The sequence below is a fragment of the Pteropus medius genome, unplaced genomic scaffold (assembly GCF_902729225.1).
Source record: "Pteropus medius unplaced genomic scaffold, Ma_sr-lr_union100, whole genome shotgun sequence".
Taxonomy (NCBI): domain Eukaryota; kingdom Metazoa; phylum Chordata; class Mammalia; order Chiroptera; family Pteropodidae; genus Pteropus; species Pteropus medius.
Window position 1 is genome coordinate 1,114,938 of NW_024355327.1, and position 20,304 is coordinate 1,135,241.

The window sequence follows — 20,304 nt, forward strand, 5'->3', positions numbered from 1 at the left end:
CCAAATAGGGATTTTGTCTACTTACCACTGCATCATATACCAGGGCACATCATATTTGGCCACCCAAATCACTATTGGCACTGCCAAGCTTCACTACTTGTTTAGATGGTGACTGTCAGATCATTTTGTTGTAAAAGACACTTGTTGTACGTGTATTTACTATATAGTTGGGTAATATTGCAGGCCAATGCTCATTACCTGAAATAAAAATACAAAGCCAAATTTTTTGTAAGGGAGACCTGTGCTGGTCAGCCACAGTCTCCCTGAGCATATCAAACAGGGAAGTGTGGAGTTAAGGACTGGAAGATTTTTGGAGGTGTCAGCAGGTTGACATGATATATTCAAGCGTGTTTACTCATGAGAGGGAAGTTAGGCTGATTAATGGGTATTTAGAGATGTGTGGACCTGTTTGTGACTGGCTGATTTTCAGCAGCAAAGGACTGTCACTGGTTGAATAACAATTGAGTGTCAGTTGAATAAGGTTTAATCCGGTTCTGGAGGCTACTTTTTGCCACAGCTTTGGAATAATCTGTCTTTTCCTGGGTTTATGACAACTTTAATTCTCATGTAAGTATCTTATTCTCCAATAAAATTTCTTTCTTTGGTTTAGTTTTTGCTTTTATTGGTGATCTTTGCCTGAGTCATTTATAACATGGCGCTTAGAAAATGTTCACTACCTAATTCAATTTTTTTAAAAAAACATTTATTACCTGGAATTCTTTTGTAATGAAGAAGCTGACTCTTTTATTCTTTTTTTTTTTAAACTCCTTCAAATTTTCCATTTCATATTTTTATTTCCCTTCTCTTGTCTTTACTGTACAATACTTTGGTAACCCAAAATAATTTCAGAATTTCAATACCGACATTTGTAAAATTCTGACCCAAAGGTGAGTGAGTGGTCTCAGTTGAAAGTATCTTTTGAGGGATACCTTAGATTTTGTTCTAGTTATAGCCTGATTTGCTCAAAACACGGAAAGTAATGTGTGTGCGCTCAGAAAGACACTCTGAAGTATAAGAATCATTTCTGTAAAGCTCAATACTGATGGAATTGAGGGTTGTGCTAATAATTATATTTACTATTTATCGAAGGATTACTGAGTGTCCAGCACTTTTGTAAGTACTTTGCATGTTTTCTCTGTTAATCCTCACCAAAAAAAACTTCAAGATATTATTTGGGATTATTTTTATTTATTATTATTTATTTTATTTATTATTATTACTATTATTTTTTTATTTCACCAATGAAGAACATATGCAAAGTCACACAGATAGTAATGGACAGACATGGGGCTCCAGCCAATTCAGTCTGATGATCGGGTCTAGATCTTAATTTCTATGTCATGTATGTGTTTTTAAACCTTGTTAATAAAAATAGCTACTTATAGCAACCTTTAATTTCCCTATCAGAACACTTTTCATGCCTTATTGGAATTGTTTCTTGGTTTGTCTTTCACATAAGATGTAAGATCTGTGAGGTTACAGACCATGGTTCTATTGTTTACTATTAAATATGACATATACAAACAGTACATGATGCATAAATGCACTCACTGAATTTTTAATAATGGCAGTAGAATCATGATTCCTATGTGTCAGACATTGTGCTAAAACTTTAAATTTACTATTTTGAATTCTTAAAGCAATCATACAGAATAGCTATTACTATCCATATTATAAAATAAATAAGTTCAGAAAGGTGACATGATTGCCCAAAACCTTTCAGCTAGTAAATACTAGAGCTGGCGCTTGAACCCAGGTGTTCCTGTCCTGGAAGCCTGTTATTTATGGTCTCTCATGAGATCTGTTTCTAATGAAATTCTTCCCAGTTCAGTTCGTTGGCATTGACCTTAGTGGAAGGGTAGTTATATCACTGGCTTTACAAAAAGTGAAAGAGGTAAAAGGCCAAAATGATGCCATTATACTGAGCAGATACTCCATCCAAATTCAAAGAATAAAATAATATGTAGAAGAGACATCTTGCCCTAGGGGTTCTGAAATCCCTACAGGGGAACAAAAATGAAGCATGGCTGTTTTAACCAAATGCTTGTAGAAACTTAATGACAATTGGACTACTTTGGGCTTGCAGAATATGTGAAATTGGATTTGAATTTCAGATGAATTACGTGTTTGCAGACATTGCCCATAAATCCTGGCTTAAACTATGCTTGGTTTTCAGTGCTGACTCAGTCTTCGCCTCTCCTCAAGATGCCCCCTGCTCAGGCATCTGATTTTCTTTTGCTACTCTCAGTCCCCTGCGTTCTTCATTCCTGACCTTGGTTTTATGAGTTCCACAATATTTTGCTAATGGAGTTGTCATTGCATTCACTGTCAGACAAACGTATAAAGGGAGCAGAATAAGAGTACTGGTGACCCTGGGGATGAGTGCTCTTTGTAATCGACCTTGCCAAACTGTAGCCTGAAGCTATTGGGGCTTTGTCTCACTCATTGGCATCTCTGAATGATAATTTGGCAAGGTCGACTATCAAAGCCTCTTAACCAGGCATATGGAGTATTCAATGAAAGAAGAATTTGAAAGGAAATGAAATATAAAAGAAAACACATCTTATCCATCAAGGCATTGTCAACAGAGGGTGAAAGATCATTCTGGATTAGTAGCATAGCCACAAAAAAATCATCTGAAGGTAAGATGAAAACATAATTGTGTTTAGAGGGCTAGTTAAAGTGAACATGCCATTTAAGTCATCTGTCACTTACAAATAGCAAAATAGCAGATGTAGTTTATATTTCATTGTAAGTCAAATGGTGCACTAGGGCAATAAAAAAATGTTACTGGGCTTTTTACAAATTTCATTTAAAATATGATAGTAGGAAGAAGTATAGTGAATATATTAATTTGATTATAGATCTGAGATCACAACAACAGAAATGTGAATCCCAATATAACCATTTTTTTTTTTATCTGTATGATTTTGAGCAGTTTGGTTTTCTCTGAGAATCAGCCTCAACCTGTGTAAAAGTAATGGGTTGGAAAGCTATCAGAAGCAGGTCATAGGATCCAAAGGGAAAACAGAACAGTAGCAGGCTTCAGAAATAAATGAAAATAGGGCATGTCTGGGCATCTTGGTTGTAGAAATGACAGTCACCTCAGGATTCTGCCATGGAAATGATGCAGCTCCAGCCATGCATGTTCCTGTGTCACGTGGAACTGCCAAGAGTCAAATTCCCCAGCAGACCATGTGTTTGGTCTCGCCTTGGTCTCTTGCCTGGGGCAGATGAGGTATTTTGTCTGACAGTCAGGACTGCTAGTTGTAGGTGAGCGACAGGTATCCTAAAAGAATTTGGATGAGAATAGAAGCTTAGCTGGTGAATACCACAGATGTCTGCTCAGTGGGTCTGGAAAGTGAAGCTTGAACCTGGGATATTTGTATATACGTTCATGTGTGCAAGTGTGCATGCATGTTCACTCTGTCATAACATTCTTCTCTACTTTCTGAGCCAAGTGTGGAATTGGAATTTTTAAAAAATATATATATGGAATTTAGACTGGGTAATAGCTATGCTTTATAGTTGTCTGTTTCAGAAGCTAAACTGATTCCATGAGCCATTACTCTTACTTTTGTTGCAACCCCTCTTTGAATTTTTAGGACACCCAAGTAAAAAGCCCTATAATTATTTTGCAAACTCCTGAAACGGAACAGAATTTGAGCTTGTGTGTGTGTGTGTGTGTGGGAGGTGGAGGGGGGTGGGTAGAGTCTTTGCCATGTTGAGTTACTTTATAATAGTATTGAAATTATGTCTGTATAGTTATATTTTTGTTTTTATCTTTTTCAAAAAGATTATATAAATTATATCAAAGGAGAAACCTCAACTTGATTTTCTAAGTAAATCTATATTGATATTCATCCTCTTATCCCAGATTCCTTCCTACCATTCACAAGCTTCACAAACATGATTTATGCATTAACCATTAGTAATAAAACTTTTCATCTGTAACTGTGGTGGCAGGGAATTTAATTTACCTATCATTATAGGGTATTTTAAAGTAGTCAAAATTAATTGATTAATTGAATCAAACTCATAATCAAGAGACATTATTTCTTATATTCCTTCTTTCTTATAAGATATATCTCTTCATAGATGGCGATATTACAGAATATTTCTCCTTCACATCTAATACTATAGTATTTCACAGGCCCAGTATTGCATATTTTACATCCTAAATTTAAAAAATCCATCTGTTTCTCTAGTTTCCCATTTACCATCATAACCCAAACTACTAGCATTTCTCACCACTCTACTTTGTCTTCAATTAATTCTTCACGTAGTAGTCAGAGAGAGCTATACAAAACAGAAATCTGATCACAGAATCACACGCTTAATCTCCATTAAAAACCTTTGATGGCTTCTTTTTGCACTCAAGATAAAGACCAGCTTCCCGCCCACCCCCCCCATGGTTGATCTTATTTTATTTATACTCTCACCTACTACCTCCTGCCTGGATTATTTTTTATCATATCATTCATAAATATTTCAGCATGTGTCTCTAGAAGATAAAGAATCTTTTTTCTTTTGAGATACACACACATACACACACATACACACACATATATTTGTTTTAACATTGTATTTTTTCATTTTTTCTCCTCTCTCCTCCCCTCTGGTAATCACTAGTCCATTGTCCATATCCATGAGTCTCTGTTTGTCCTATTCATTTGTTGCTTTTAGGTTTATTTCTCTAAATAAACCACATATAAATGATATCATGTGATTTTCAACTGTTTCTGTCTTGCTTATTTCGCTTAGTATGATTATTTCAAGGTCCATCCATGTTGTTGCAAATGGCAGTATTTCATCTCTTCTTATGGCTGAGTAATATTCCATTGTATATATGTACCACGGCTTACTTAGCCAATCATCTGTTGAAGGACGTTTTGGTTGCTTCCAAGTCTTGGCCACTATAAATAATGTGGCTATGAACATTGGCTTGCAAATATCCTTTAAGATATGAGTTTTCAAGTCTTTGGAGTAAATATCCAATAGAGGGATTGCTGGATCATATGGTAGATCAATTCTTAGTTTTTTGAGGAACCTCCATACTATTTTCCGTAGTGTCTGTACCAATTTGCAGTCCCACCAGCAGTGTATGAGGGTTCCTATTTCTCCACTTCCTCTCCAACATTTGTTTTTTTCTTGTCCTGTTGATTACAGCTATTCTAACAGGTGAGAGATGGTCTCTCATTGTGGTTTTGATATGCATTTCCCTAATAGCTAGTGATGTTGAGCATCTTTTCATTTTTTGTTGGCCATTTGTGTCTGTTCAGGTCCTCTATCAATTTTTTGATTGGATCATTTTTGTTATTGTAGTTGTTGAGAAAGACCAACTTTTTATACATGGCTTTCAAAGTCTTGCTCCTGTTTTTCTCTACCTGTGGCAACTCATGTATCTATTTTTCTAGAAAGGCTTTTCTGACACCCCAGTTGTGGTCACTTTTATTATATGCTCTAGTGGAACTATATTCCTTTCTTTCATAGTATTTTCCTTTTTGTAACTGTGCATCTGCTAGGATGATCAGATAATTTCCATCTGCTGCTTCTTGACAGTAAAAGCAGGGATGGTATATGCCTTTTTTTTTTTCTCATTATGTTAAACAGCACTGAATTTTACATATAGTAAGCACTCGAGACTTATTTGTTGAATGAAGTAATTCAGATTTAGAGTAGCGTGTCTGTCAACTTTTATAGTATAGCTAATAACCCTGGATATTGGTGGGTTACAACATCATTCAGTTTTTTGCTTACAGGTCTGCAGGTCAGTTATGGCTTTGCTAGGCTGACTGGGCTTAGCCAAGTTCGTTCTACCTGCATTCTTATTCTCTCTGCCCAGGCTGAAGAAGCAGTCATTCTCTGGAACATGTTGCTCTCATGGTAGAGGGCAGGAACTTAGGAGGCCAAACCAAACTGCATGCACATATTTAAAGCTTTTGATCAGAATGGCCATGTGGTACATTCATTCTTGTTCCATTGGTCAAAACAAATCACATGACCATCCTATTATCAGTGGGGCAGTAAAGTATACTCTTCCCATAATATGGGAGGAAGAAAGAATGAACATTAGTAAATATTCCTCTACCATAGATGATAAATAAACTCAAGATTTTAAGATAAAGGAAAATCTGCCTCCAGTATTGACTCTAAAGCCATGTATTTGCGAAACACAAAGAGCCCTTTTAATACAGGAAAATATCAAAAGTTTTTTTTTTCCCATGCGACTAGTGTTGAAGACCTGAGTTTACAAAATGAAATGAGCTTTAGATTTGTTGCTGCAGATATTGGGAATACATCCACCACTACCCACTCACCCACCTTGCCTAAAAAAGATCACAGGAAGGAAAAAGATATCAGTCATATGTACCATGTAACAAGTATTTCCAGATTTCTTCATTAGTACTCACTAAGTAAAAAGAAATGGAAATAAAATAAAAACAAAGTTAAGAATAAGTATTTATAATCTGTAGATGAAAATGGATGTGTGTGTATGGTACCTATGAGTAGATATGCTTGTGTATGCAAAGGTTATCCAGAGAGATGTTATCTATAATCATGTTGCCTCTAGGTGGGGTGTGAAATGGGTACTGAGAAGAGATGATTACTTTTTACTACAAACTCTTTCATTAAAAAACAAACAAACAAACAAAAAACTGTAAAATGACATTTAAATCTCAATTCTATTGACAGTGAAGAGTATTATCATTAGAAAATACCATTAAGCTTTCACAGTTCTCTCATGGCCTTGTTGATTAATCGGAAGAAAATAAGACTCAGGATATATTTGGTCATAGTTATGAAACTGGCTGAAAATGAGAAGTAATCAAATCTGACTTTCGCTGATGGCCTAATGGCCTCTTCTGTAAAAGCCCGAGATGTGTTGGCCTGAGGAGGCCACACTTGGGAACTCTGGTGTTAATGTCAAATTGGAGCTTGTTAACATTAGAAGAAAAACAAAGATGTAGACACTTTTATAATTAAAAAAAAAAATCAACTGTCTAGCAACTGGTGAATGCCATGGGATGGCAGAAATCGAAGGGTTTATCAACATCTCGGCCAGGACAATCAGCAGGGGATTTGGGCAGCTCTCTGTGATTTACCACAGGAAAAATAACAATCAAAAACTTAGCCCGAATAATATGTTTTCCCCGTAACAGACGGATTAGCATAGAATGATAGAGCTGGAAGAAACCTTGAGAAATGATCTCATTCAGAAGAGAAGCAAAGGTGAAAAGTATAAATGTAAGAGAGAATGTAGACCTGTAATAATTACAAGGAGCTGAAAATGGTTTTGCAACACGACATACAACATTTTGAAAAGGGTTTTAGGGAAAATTTTATTTCTAATAACTAACATTTATCGACACATCTTTCCTATGAACCTTTTATATTCAGTAATTATAACAGCTGCCATTATTGAATACAGAATTATTTAGTTTACTGCACTTTACTTGTATTCCAGAAGAAACTTGGAGTTAGAGAAGTAACCTGTCCAGATTCACTCAGCTAGTAGGTAGTGGAACCTTGATAGGAACAAAGCTATTCTAACTGCAGAAATCACATCCTTAGCCGATCGACCACATCATAGGCCTGAATAAGACTTGTGCTAGGTAGCTGACCTGCTTTAACTCCTATTAAAAAAAAAAAAAAAAAAAAAGTTGTGAGTTTCAGGTGGATTTCTGTCTGTTGGTGGTTTCGATTTTGCTTTGTTGTTTTTTCTCCACTTGGTTTTACATCTCATGTTCTAAATAGGTAGGAAGGAAAGAGTTTTGATAAATGTCTAAAGATAATGAGGACAGCACACCTTTTGGGGTGATGGGCAGTAGTAGGGACTCAGACTCTTCCCCCTGTACGCCTGCTGCCTGTCGGCTCAACCTCATGATGTCATCCTGGTACATGGCACTTGGATTTCTACCCTGAACTCAAAGATCAGAATTCATTCGGCCCATTGAATATAATGTAATTATTCCTTTCCCTCAAACTTTGAAAAATAATTGTAAATTAAATCACTGCTAAATTTGATTTTCACAGTTGAGCTTTCCACAGGGCAGAAAGGCTATGCAGCCAGGTAGCTAATAGTTATATGATTTTAGGGAACCATTTCATCCTTTTCACAAATTATTTTTTAAAAAATCTTTCTAAAGCAGATTTTCTCTTTTGAATTAATTTTCTTCATTATTTTGTTAATCACTTTCACATTTGGGGTCATGGTTGAGTACAGAGATTATGTACTGTCACTGAAGCTCTGAAAGCTTCATGAGAGTTCGCAGATCAATATATTGTATTCGGCAGTTCTTTTATTAACTGTATTATACAATTATTTTATAATTAACAAATGGCTGTGATGTGAAATGTTTGGGTTATGATAATGAAGGATTTCAAATTACTTAGCAACTTTAATGAACCAATTTTTAAAAGTATAATAACTCGACATTAGTGGTTGTAAATATCGTTGGATAGCTGGTATGCTTATATTTTGAGAGTATACCTCACAGTTCTTCATTTGATCATTTGTGCCATGTAGCCTTTCATTTTCTAATTGGTGACACTATATAAAATAGGGCTTATTTTCTATTTCTTACAAATGGATACTGCATGCATTTGTTCGGAATAAAATGAGCAAAAGTTTAATGCTGTTCATATTTTTAATTCACATGAAGTAAAAAAGACTGATAATTCCATACCCAGAAATAATCCCCGTTAATCTTTTAAAATGTTTTTTTTCTCCTCCTAAGAAGTTTTAAATAAAACTAGAAAAATGCTCTGCATATAATATCCTATTCCGTTATTTCTAATATCACAGGATTTTTTCTTTATCATTAAAACAATGTTTATTAACCTCATTCTCAATGGTTCCATAATGTTCCATTGATTTGATTTTCCATAATATACTTACTTCATCTGGTTTTCAATGTTTAGTTTGTTTCTAAATTTTCACTATTACAAGTCATGCTGCAAACATTGTAAAGTTTATGTCTCCATAGCAGAACAGGAAAGCATTTTGCTATTACGTATTTTGAATAATAGTAATATTCCTAATGTATGCCAGTTTTATAAGTGAAAAAGGTGTCATGTTAATTTCCATTTATTTAATCACTAGCAATGTATTATGACTAAAAAACGTTTAAGTTTATTCCAGTTTTACTAGTGAGGAAATTGAGACTCAGATAGGCTAAGTAATTCGATCAATGTCATACAACTATGGAAGAGAAACAAGAGTTGGCCCCATGTTTTTCTGATTCTGTTTATGTACTTAACCAGTATCATATAAATTTGCTTTTGTGTTGTTGCCTCTTAGAAGCATTTTATTTTTCTTAATATTTGGTTACAGTGCCATCAAATATTATTGGTGTGTCACAATCAGTCTAAATAGGAATGACTAAGCTCTGGATGTGTTTTTTTCTAAACTTTAACCTAGTGGACTTTGAAGGCGTGACCATCTTTTTCTGCTATTTTTTTTTTCATTACAGCTTTATTGACATTTAGTTCACATGCTATACAATCACCAGTATACAGTTTAATGGTTTTTCCTATATCATAGAGTCTTCAGTTATCATGACCACAGTGACACTGTTTGGTCACTGACACTGGCAGTGATCTAGCAGTCTATTCTACTAGTGACTAACAGTGTTTTGGTACATAGTAGGTGCTACAGAAGGATTTTCTAAATGATCAATTAAAGTCTTTTTCTTGATGCCATTGTGCCAGGCACTAGGGGAGTTGCTGAGAAAGAAGATGCATACTCTTCTCTCCAGAACTTTACAGGATCACGAGGGTTAAGACCTAAACCATGAAAAAAGTAAATTCAGGATGCAGTATTTCATTAGGTGTCAAATGAAGAGCCCAGCCAATGATTTTTATTACAGGTGCCACAGGAAGGTAAGAAGAGCCCACCGTGCTGTGCAGGGTCTTTTAGGACAGCTCCTGAGACATAGGGGCTGAATGATGGCTCAGTACATGGTGCCCTACATTGTCATTTCTTAGTAACACTAAGACACAACTCCTTTTGGCTCTCTTGTGGAGCCTTCGTAACCTCTCCTAGACCGCTTGGGTTAATAACTGGGAAGGCTGTAGTTGTTACTTTTGTTGTCTTGTACCCTAAGATCGAAGCCCTTAACTGAGAAAAGATAAAAGGTCCTGGGAAATTCATTGAATTAATATGTACTATCACTTTTTTCCTGCCTGCTCCTGCTACCCTACCCAAAGAAGACCATTTTTCACATTGCTGGCAACCTAGACTGGTTTAATTGTTTTTTCCTCTGAAATCTTAATGATATTTCTACTCATTGACCTGTCAATCATGGATCATCATAACATTTGTTTACATCATTTATATGTACACACTTTATCTGAGAAGCTCCTGGAGGGCAAAGAGGCAACGTCTTAGATTTTTCTTTGACTACTTTATACCTACAAGTACTGGGTGTGTATACACATAATATGCAGCCATATGAATAAGTGTAAGTACAGCTTTATCATTATTCCCAAAGAGAAAAGCATTGATTTCAAAAGTATTCGGCTGCTCGGCATTGCTTCTTCTCATGGATATATGAAACCTTGATATCAAATAACTGAGATTCCAGGAGGACAGTCACCTGAGGTGTTGGTTAAAAAGAAAAATTCCTTGATCGTGCCCTGGCTTCTCTGCCCCGGGGAATCAGTAATAGAAAGTTGAGAGCAGGAACTGGAATTTGAAAGAAATCACTTCAGATACTTGTGATGCACATCCATGAACCAGCTTTGAGAGGCAATGGCCTAGACACTCAAGAATTAAAGAGATAATATGCAAAAATTAATCATGATTGAGAGAGGTGGTAAAATGTGGCTTAGTCAGAATCTCTTAATTATAAAGAAATATCTCTAAAACTGAGTTTTATAGAATAGTATGGCAATTTTGGAAGGCTGTAGCTTGAATTGTTTAAATTTTGTGTTTATGTATCTTTACAATTCAAATAAGATAAACAGCATCTGTTATAACAAGTTATCAAAAAATGTTAAATGTATATTGAAATCTGGCTCCTTGGATCATATTACTCTGTCATCCCTTATAAAGGATGATGAGAAATGTTTTCTCAGTCAGCAGCCTGTTTTCCAGAATGGCTTGTTCTCAGATGAGTGAGTCAGTTTTCTGCCCACTGATTCCACAAATTGCCCTGTTAGTGCCTCTGGCTCCAAGAGTCTAGTTCACTTCAATTCAGTTTCAGTTCAACAGATCTTGAATGTTACCTACTGTGTGCCAAGTCCTGTGCTAGCTCCCAGGGATGATGTTTGGGGGGGGGCGGGAAAAGCCAGTGTTTGGACAGTACCTACTAGGGCCTGTAGTTATGAGTGCTTAATGTATATTAACTCATTTAATTCTCACCGAAGCCTTAAAGTTATTGTCCCCATCTTACAAATAAGGGAGTAGCTTGAGAGAGATTAAGGTCTTTGCCTGAGGTGAATGGAGGTTCTAACTGGAGCAGCCCGATCCCGGGGTCTCTATCCTAAACCACAAGGTTATACTGATGAACAGGTAGGCGCGGCTTATATCCTCTGGGCACTTTCTGTGTAGAGCAGAATGCAGTACTTTTCAGAATATGTTTTGAAAGAAACACAGTTCAGTTCGGTGCTGTTCACAGGTGAGTTCCCCAGGAGACGGGTTCCTCTGATCCCTGGCTACTCCTGCACATGTTGGATGTACATGTTTTGAACCTCTAGATGAGCTCTGCCCTGGAACTTTGTGTGCTGATGTAAACATCCTGTACATCTGCTCTGTCAAACACAGTGGCCACATGTGGCTCCTGAGCATTCCAGATGTGGCAAATGTGACTAAGGAACTAAATTTTTAACTTAATTTTAATTAATTTAAATAGGCACAGATTCCACTGGCTGCTGTATTAAACAGTGAAGTTACAGCTCATTGTTTTCACCATTGCATTGAGTTGCCTGTTCAGGCCTCACTGCTTTGGGATCCTCCTTGCCAAGGTTTCAACCAGCTGATCTAATGAATGGAGCACCAATTCAGCTCTTGCTAGATGACACACAGCTTCGAAGGAGCTTTCTTTTGTGCTACAAGATTTAAATTCAAAAGTGTTTGAATAAAAACATGCAGTAGACTGTAACCCATTTAAAGGCAGGGACAGTACTTCATTAATTTATGTATTCAGAACAGACACTATGCACCAGACCAGGAGCTGACAAACTTTCTTAGTAAAGGAACAGGTGGTAAATATTTTCTGGGCCACACAGTCTTTGACCTGCAACTAGATCACTATGCTGTAGTGTGAAAGCAGCCATAAACAATAGCTAAATGAATGAGTGTGGCCCTATTCCAGTAAAACTTTATTTACAAAAATAGGTGTCAGTCTGGTTTTGCCTTGGGCCATAGTTTGCTGACCTCACATTAGACACATAATTGTCTATTTTGAATGAATATATTTATTACGTAATAATTATTTCCTACTATTTGCCAAGCCTTGGATATATGACAGCGAACAGGCAGATAAGTGTCGCACTTTTATTCTTGTGTTTAGAGTTTGATGATAAAAGACTAAACCTATAAACGTAAACCCATAAGTCATGACCAACATGAGTAAAATAAAACAGCGACCACTTAGAAAAAGTGGTCATGGAAGGCTTCTCTTTGGAGGTGATCTAAGAACTGAATAACGAAGAGAGACCAGCCCAACGAAGGATAATGGCAGAGTATTCCAGGTAGAGAGAAACAAGAACAAAGGCCCTGGAGCAGAAACAAGTTTACATGCTCAAGAATGTTTGCAAAACAAAAAGAAAGCCTGTGGGATGTAGCATGATGAGGAAGTGGGAAAATCATGGGAGCCTGGAACTGGATTAATAAGGCGTTCTGGGAAGCTTATTTTAGTGCAGTGAGAAACCATTGGTGGAATTTAAAGAAGGAAGGAAAAAGAAATATATACATAGTCTTTTGCTGCCCTGTCGTTTAGGCGTCCCCACATCTTTCCTTGCTGTTCTCACTATCCTCCATATCCAAAGGCCCAGGTCTTGTACACCCTTATAGAAATAGTGACTGAGGCATGTCCGTCTATATCAGCCATTTGGCATTGTTTTCCAGAAGTCATTCATAGATTCTTCAAGCAAGACAAACACAGGCAAGCATTTCTTTAGTGATGGTTTCATTTGGAGACATAGTTAAGGACCATGATACTGTTAACTGTTCAACCTTGCCTAGTGTGGCAGAATACAAATATTTGACATTCTTGGCAAAGACTGATGGACTGAAGCTACATACCATGATATCATTACATTGTCAAATAACATCATTATTCATGATTATAAGGAATTATTCAGGTGAAATGGCAAACCTAATAGAAAGCTATTATTTGTGCAGGGAGTACAGTTTCACACTGTCTTTGTCATTCCAACCCCTCAGTCAAATGGAAGATAAGATATGTATATTTATTTTACTGTAATCATTAATAGTATAATTTAAACAAATGGAACCAATTATAATTAGTAATTTAGTAAATCAGATCATATAACACACTTCCAGAAAGAAGCTGATATACTGTAAATCTACAAAATGAACATCTTAGTTGTTTATGTGGTTGCTTTATATTTATGAATGCATTTTCAGTTGTGTAAAACTTCTGTAATAATTAAAATATATGCAAAATTATACTCTCAAAGATTTCAGAGATGCCCTAAATTTAAAGTAGTGTTTTAAAGTAGTATCATTTTTGCTGACCTCCAGGCATGTGTGCGCAAACTATGGCTTAAAGCCAAACCCTGCCCTCTGTTTTTATCAGTAAAGTCTTATTGGAACACAGCCACAGTACTCTTTTGTGTGTGTCATGGCTGTTTCCATGCTGCAGTGGCAGAGTTGAGTAGTTGTGACAGAGACCATATGGCCTGCAAAGCCTTAAACATTTACTGTCTGGCCCTTTACAGAAAAAGTTTGCCAACTCCTGTACTAAGGAACTAAAAATGAGAAAATAAAAGCTTGCACTGGTTGATCTCCAAGTAGTTTCAAGGAAGTTCCCGAATCCATAAGGCTGAGAGAAGTTCACATGGAGAGCCATCTAGTTAAGGAAGCATGATTACATATGTGATGCTAGTCCAACATTCCAGACCATCAGCTTCTTCAGAAAATTGACTAGAATTTTTAAAGTACTCTGTAAAAAACAGGAAAAGGCTAAATGATCTTTCTATGAAATGGTTTTAGAATGTTCTTGCCCAAAACTGTGGTAGACTAGATAAATCCCAAGTTCCTCTACAGCCTTGCTTACATAGCTCTGTATAGAAAAAATACCAAGAAAAATGTGCAAATAAAATTTGATCATGAGTGAGAACATTTTTCCAAAGATATATTTTCAGAAATATGCCAATAAAATATTTACATGACCTCCATCACATTTAGAAATTAAGCCTGTGTTTATTTTTTAAAATGTTAAAATTTTTTTGAAATTTATGAGATATATTTCAAATATAAAAATTGCATGCAGTAGTGTGACAAATGCCTATGTGCTACACAGATTTTAAAAAATATTTAACATATCCATATGTGCTTCAGAACTTTTCTAAAATGAAAAGTTATAGATATACCTCATGTCCCCCAACTCTCATTCTTCTTTCTCTCTTTTTAAAGCTGGGTTTCTCAACCCTGGCACCACTGACATCTGGAGTCAGATACTTATTTCTTATGGAGGACTTCCCTGAGCACTGCAAGATGTTTAGCAGCAACTCTGGGCCCTGCCCACTGGATAGATGCAGTAGCATGCCCTTTCCTACGGTGACTACCAAAATTGTCCCCACATATTGCCAAATGTTCTTGAGAGGCAAAATTACCCCCTTTGAGAACTTGTGCTTTAGAGATATTCACTACCCTGCAGTTGGTATGTTTTCTACTTGCAAAAGTTTGTATGTTTCTGTATCCCAACAAAACAAATACTGTTGTTTGTTTAATGTTTTCATAGTGTACTCCTGTACATAACAATTCCTTTTACTCAGCATTGTTTTTGAGATATAGTCACATTGATAAATAAAAAATCTAATTCTTTCACTTTTACCCAATGTGACAAGTTTATTTCTATTCCCTTTATTTAGATTGTTTCTAATGGTTTTTTTTCCATTGAGAGAATGCAAAATGAATAACCTTGGCTGTATCTCCTGGTACATTGGTGAGTGAATCTCTTTAGAATATTTACCTAGCAGTGGAATTCCCATGTTGGAAGGAATGCATTTCTTCAACTTTGGGAAACAGTTTTGCGATCCCAGTTAAGTGATTATATCGATTAACACTTCATAACGATGTGTAAGAATTCCCATTTCCCATGTCCTCATCAACACTTGTATTAGTACACTTCCTGAGTGTTATCTGATGAGTATAAAACGTTATCTCATTATTTTAATTTTCATTTCCCTGATTCTCAGTGGAGTATAATGTTTTTTCGTTTGTTCTCTGATTGTCTCTTTTTTTTTTCCCCCATTTACCTATGTATTTTCTTTGCCTGTTTTTTCCATTGGGTCGCTGTTTTCTATTAATTTATATTTTTATATTTTCTAGGTTCAATTCCTTTGTAATCATACGTATTTCAAAGTATATTCTGGTTTTAGGCTTGGATTTTTTAGTGGGTTTATGTATGTGTGTACCTTATAGTATTCAGAATTTATTTTAATGTAGCCAAATACAGTGTTCTCATTCAAGTTCCATGCATCTAGTTTAAGAAATTTTTATCAATACTGTGGCCATAACAGTATATTCCTCTACTTTTTTTTAAAGTTATTTTATTCTTTTTCATATGTGCCTTGATATCATCTGTGTATTTTTAATATGTGGTATGAATTATGAACTCACTTTTTCTCATATGGATAACCAGTGTTCCAGTTCATTCTTTCTCCACATTCTTGACATATATGTGTCAGTCTGTTTCTTGCCGGTCGAAGTTCAGTTGATTTCTTTGAGTTTCAATTATATATTGCTTTGATTACTATGATTTAAAGGTATCTTTGTGTCTAGAAGTATGAGTCATTCCTTACTTTTAATCACATTGTTTGGCTGATCCTCACCCTTCACTCAAGTGATTTTTTTAATCTTCTCAATTCTGTGGAAAAGCCAATTGATATTTTTTAAAGGAATGGCATTGACTAGATAGAGTATTTTAGGAAAATTTAACATACTGGTGATATTGGATTCCTCCAGCCATGAACACATGTAGATTTCCATAATTTTAGGTCTTATTTTGTGCTTTTATAGACTCAAGCTCTGATGTCAATAATGACTTGTATGTTTAATTTAAACGGATATTTGTCACTAGCTTTTTAGCTTGGAAAAATTGGAGGGTGTAAACTCATATTTTCCTCATAAACAGTGAACGCAAAACTTCATACACTTTTTGGAATACTTTTAGAAAAAGAAAAATGGAGAAAAATTAGAAATGGACTTTGCCATTTTTTTCTTTATGAATATACTTAGCTAAAATATATTTGAAAGAGTAAGTGAAGTGAAAGAAGCCAGACTCTAAATTCCACATATCATATGATTCCATTTATCTAAAATATCCAGAAGAGGTGAATTCATACAGATGAATAGTTGTCAAGGGTTGGTGGTAGGAAAGGGTGGATTAGCTGCTTTAATGGTTACTGGATTTCCTTTCCAAACGATGAAAATATTCTGGAAACATAGTGGTGAAGATTGTACAATATCGCGAATGAACTAAATAACACTGAACTTGACACTTTGAAAAAGGTTAAACTGATTAATGTTATCACAATTAAAAAATGTATTTGAATATGTATTTTTAAATAATAGAGAGAAAAGAGTCTTAATTTGTCCTCACTTTACCCCCCAAGAAATGATATAAATCATGTCTCAATTCTAATGGAAAGTCTTAACCACAGGACTTTTGCCTTTTTTTTTTTTAAAGAGATATTCATGTTTAACTTCTGGTGACTCATAAGAACCTAAATTTCATGTTCCATCCAACACTCTTTTATGTTTTAAAGAAGAATCTAATAATTTACTCCTGGAATATTTTTGAAACTCAATTATTCAAAATATTTAGAATTTTAAACAGTCATATCTCTGTTCATACCACTTGCAGTTCAATATTTATGAGTTGTCAAAATTAGAGAATTTTTTCTTTATGTCCACATTTTAAAATGTCATTTTAGAAATGGCAATAAAATAGAGCATTAAACCAAAATTAATGTGATGATGTTGAAAGGTGTGACCTAATTAAAATGTAAATGTAAGCATACTTCTTTAAAATTGACATTGAGGCTTAGATACTTTCCAATAGTGAGACTACTGCTTGTTGATAATTTGATTTGACAGATTCTCTTTGCAAGTTCATTGCTTTAACCTCACAGTGTAAGCATATATTGGTGTGCATGATAAAATGAGAAAATTTAGGCAGATTCAGGAAGCTTAAAATGAAACTTTATGAGTTATGATCTTCCTGGATATATCCATATCCTACTTACTAGAGAAATTTGGAAAATGCCTGCCATCTACAGATTTGTGCATTTTTTAATCTAAACTTTACACCACTGGCATTTTTTGTTCTTGTGTCTATCATCCTTAAGTCAATTTCATGTTGTTTTCTTTACCTAAAAATACCCCACCCTACCTCCTTCACACCTCCAAATTCAAGCTGGCCTTTATAAAATAATGTTCTCTGAATTCTCCTTTTGTTTTTCTCTTGGCTCTTATCCATTCAAACCTATTTTACAATTTTATATATACATGTACCGTGTTCGGTATTAGGTTCTTAAGATCAGGAATTATTCCCCTAAAGCAAGCACAGATTAACTGACAGGATCTCAAAAAAGAAATTATTGAAGGAACAAAAGATTATGTGAATAAAAAAAGGCACATAAGGCTATAGATAACTAAAAATTGTCATCATTCATTCCTTAATAGGGATTGCTGTGCATTTACTAGTTTATTCAGCTAATTCTCACACTTTAAGATTATGACCTACGTTTCTTAGGTCTGTATCCAGATCGTTGAGATGACTCCCAAAGATGACTGTGGTTTTTATACTAAACCACTAAAGCTAAAACATGAAAATCACTTAGTTATTTGACTTTGTAGCAATAGATAGATATCAACATTTTAAACTCCGAGTGTCTGTATCCATTGTTTCTCTGTTTTCTTAAATGTTGCCTGTTTCGTCCATACATGCACAATGTAGTAAAATTTAGTTTTAGCCAAGAATCTCTGGGAAATGTAGACTAGAACACAATAGGTTTTTAAAAGAATATGTCAAAAAAAAAAAAAAAAAAAAAAGAAATAAGACGGACATTTTGTTAAGGAACACGACATATTAATTTCCAAGAATATTTATGTAAGAGATGTCAACACTCCATCAGGATACATTTTTTAGAAGATAATAACTTTCGGGAGGATTGTTTTGTGTAAACAAGATTAGAAAGTTCTTTATTGGAAAGAGAATTAAAAGGTTTTAAACTAACCGAACATGTAATACAACTTCAAGAAAACTTTTGTGTTCTAATATAACCATTAAAGCAAAGGTTATTGTAATGGAACATTTAATTCTGTTTCTATCTATTATAATGACTTTTAAGGAAATCAATAACAGCATAAAGATGAAACTGGTAGTCCACCCCAAATATCTCGGTACTTCTGTAAAGGCTTTCTTATCTTGAATAGCCGATGGTTATAAATTGAGATGTGTTTAAATCCATGGCTAAGGATGATTAAAATATCATACAGAACCAAAGCACCCCAGCTGTAGATGTTCATTAAATTGACCATTAATAACTTGTGATAAAAGTAATATTACAACATTCATAAATTTTGTATGCAGATTTTATTAAGCTGGCATGTTATATGAATTGATTGTCTGACATCTTCTGGCTGTGACTGAAGATAATATTATTTCATATGCATTTTCTATAATCAAGGAATTCTGATGGACTGTTTCTAGCTAGTTATGTTTTTGCTCTGGTTGGCACTTCTTTTGCCCAGTATACAATTAGAACATGTAATTATAGCTTTCAGTATGAAACATTATAAGGTTAGTTGTGTCAGCATTTCTATTATAACCTTGCTTTCTGTTCAGAGAAGAGAGTGTGTATGTAGAGAGAAGAAACTGTGTGTCAGTTTGGCTGACTATTTTGTCTTGCTGATGAATTATTTCCTTTTTTTTTTTTTGAAATGTAAATACACTCTAGTTTGCTATTGTTTAATTTTAAGATCATATTTCAGTATGTTATTGTTTGCCTTTTAGTAAGTCTTTGAACAAGTTTCTAATGAACAAATCAGTACCATTTAATTCTGTCCACTTACTGTCGAGCCACCAGATTGCCTTCTACTTTGAATCAGTAGGGTTCCAGAGTTTAGAAATGTAAGGAGGGCTAGAGTGCAAGGTATATTTTTCAGGTTAGAAGGTCTAGTTTATTGCGTCTTAGCATATCTCACTTTTTTCCTTTGCCTTGCAATTATCTTTTGCTCTCAGAGGTTGAGGGTAATGTAGCACAGGGGTCAAAGTATAAACCCCTGTTTATACCTAATGCCTTGCTTGAAGTCCTGAATTCGCTACCTCTGCAAGTTAACAACTTGGTACCTGTAGCCTAAGCTGTAAATGAATGTAATGATAATACCTACCCTATAGGGTTGTTTCAGAGTTAAACTCGAAAAAAAAAAAAACACTCAGTAAATGCTAGCTGTTATTAATACGTACATTAGTGCATTAGTAAGGAAGAGAAGAGGTGAAACAAATCTAATTACATTTTTCTTTATAAAATCAGGTGAGATATGATTGAAATCACTGCCTGCATTTCCTTCATGTTCAGGTCTGTTGAGAGAGGTTTTAGAGAGATACCTGGGCTTGGGTATTTATGATCTTGTGGAAATAAATTCAGCTATCTAAGCCTCTGTTTCCACTTTTTAAAAATGAGAATAATTATGGTAAACAAATAATGGATTTTTAAGAATAAATGTCACCTTATATTTGGATATAAAATATACATTTGGCACGCAATTTGAGTTCAATAGCTATTGGCTCTGTTTATGGGAACTATATTACATTTTTATTACCTTTTTTAAGTGAGAATTTTGGGAGAGGAGCAGTAATGATTTCTAATGTGACATTTTGCACCCTTTAACTACTAAATATTATGAAAATATTAACCTAGTACCATTTTTGGCTTTCTACACACAACAGAGTAAGATTGACTAAAACCGTATCTGTGACTCATGAAAGCATTATGAATATTGGTCATCTTAAGGCTATAATTACCTAATTACGAGTAACATATCACTCTTTGTGTTGATTTGTTTATTCAAGAGTTTTAGAACTTGGCCATGTTCCTATA

At 34.9% G+C, this 20,304-nt stretch overlaps 1 protein-coding gene across 4 annotated transcripts in view; it reads left to right on the forward strand.

Moving 5' to 3' along the window:
- The window catches only part of FHIT (fragile histidine triad diadenosine triphosphatase), a 1,065,768-nt gene that overhangs the window by 379,205 nt on the left and 666,259 nt on the right, over nt 1–20,304 (forward strand). The window lies entirely within an intron of this gene.